Genomic DNA, 1,723 nt, shown 5'->3' on the forward strand with positions numbered 1-1,723 from the left:
CTGGAGATAGCGAAGTTCGTCTCGGAACGTCGGTGGGTTTCGAATCAGGTACACGCCCCTCCAACCACCAGCCCTAAATCCGGGTCGTCACGGTTTCGATTCGGGACCGACGGTTTACGTCGGCGGTGCGGGGTAGACGCGTCGATTCCGGGAATCCATATTTCGTTCGCCGAAATATTGGTCCATCTCTTCCCGGAATACCGCGCCACCTTCTCGATTTTACGACATCTTCGCGTCGCCAAACGCTTCCGAAACGGTCGAAGCACAGAAAGGACCTGGTGTTCGAACCGAGGCAATTCCGACAACAGGATGCCGCGAACCGCCTCTCCGACGTTCAGGTCGATCGTTTTCGGCGGAAGTTGAAACGGGACGAGTCGACGACGGGTCCCGTTGCCGTCCGGACCCTTCGGGACGGCCGAAAGTCCGTCGAGAGGATCATCCGAAAGGAGACGGTCTTCATCGTCCGACCGATGCCGCACCTACGAGTTTTCCGATATTTTCTTCGACGGATCTTCAGGTTTTCTTCCTTTCTTCCGTCTTTCTCTCTTCGTAATTTCGTGTCCGACCTGCGTCGTCCGAAGTCGGGGTGAAGATCGAAGAAAAAACGCCAAAAATAACAACTCGTCAGCCACGCACACCGCGTTCGAATGTCTAACGGTCCAACTTGGATTTTCGAAGATCGCCGAATCCGAGGGACGATAAATAATAATAATAATAATAATAATGGTAATAAATAATAATGTTAATAATAATAATAATGATATGATGATTATAACGATAATTATTATAGATAGGTAAATAGAAACACAGGTCTCCTCTCGAAAATCGGAACTTCCTGATATTACTTACATATTTCGGTCGATCCAAATGTGGGAATCTCGTCGTCGTCGGAGCAAGCAGCGCGGTAGGTGGGGTGAAATTCTGGATTTTCCACCGCCGCCGGCGGTCGAAAAATGTGCGACGCGGGAGATCGCCAGTCCGTCTAGTAGTCTCTCTTGTCGTTAGAGCGTGACGTGGTGGTTGTTGTGGGATTTCCCGTTAGTTCGGTCCGACGTCGGTCGTCAGAGGGTAAGTGCATACGGAAACGAAACGCATCGCGTTTTGATGTTCATATTCGTGCATCGGAATGTTAAAAGCAATATATTTTACACCAACGATCACACCTAAACACCACGGCAACGGCCATACCACGTTGAAAAGCACCGGTTCTCGTCCGATCACCGAAGTTAAGCAACGTCGGGCGCGGTCAGTACTTGGATGGGTGACCGCTTGGGAACACCGCGTGCCGTTGCCCCCCAACACTTTTTGTTTTTTTTTGAAATCCATAGCAACCACCGAACCGATTTGTTTTTCGTGCAGGTATTCGGAAACATGCACAGACCCGTATAATGTAGATTCATAGCTTTAAGTACTAGATAATTAAGAAAACAATTTTTTTTGTCGATTAATTGTAAACAATTGCAGAATAAAAACTCGTCAAACGGTAAAGGTTGTCGTTCGATCACCGAAGGTAAGCCACGCGGGCAGCGGTCAGCACTTGGACGGGTGACCGGTTCATTATATTCCTTCCGTGAGTTTAACAAAGATAACATATGCAAATGTCGTAAGTGCGACGAGGAAGACGGCGATCTTTTAATGTAAAAAAAATATATATTAGGTTACGCGTACATGCCACTTTGACTGCTGCTTTATTTTTTTGGTTTTTAAATAATTAGAGATCTGA

The 1,723-nt window shown here is 47.4% G+C and overlaps 1 non-coding gene across 1 annotated transcript; it reads left to right on the forward strand.

The window, feature by feature from the left end:
* Positions 1-1,174: 1,174 nt before the first annotated feature.
* LOC138140956 (5S ribosomal RNA) lies at positions 1,175-1,294 on the forward strand. The gene has a single exon (XR_011162862.1). It is a non-coding gene; the product is annotated as a 5S ribosomal RNA (ribosomal RNA).
* The last annotated feature ends 429 nt before the right edge of the window (positions 1,295-1,723 follow it).

This window comes from Tenebrio molitor, unplaced genomic scaffold, assembly GCF_963966145.1.
Source record: "Tenebrio molitor unplaced genomic scaffold, icTenMoli1.1 SCAFFOLD_636, whole genome shotgun sequence".
In the NCBI taxonomy this organism is placed as follows: domain Eukaryota; kingdom Metazoa; phylum Arthropoda; class Insecta; order Coleoptera; family Tenebrionidae; genus Tenebrio; species Tenebrio molitor.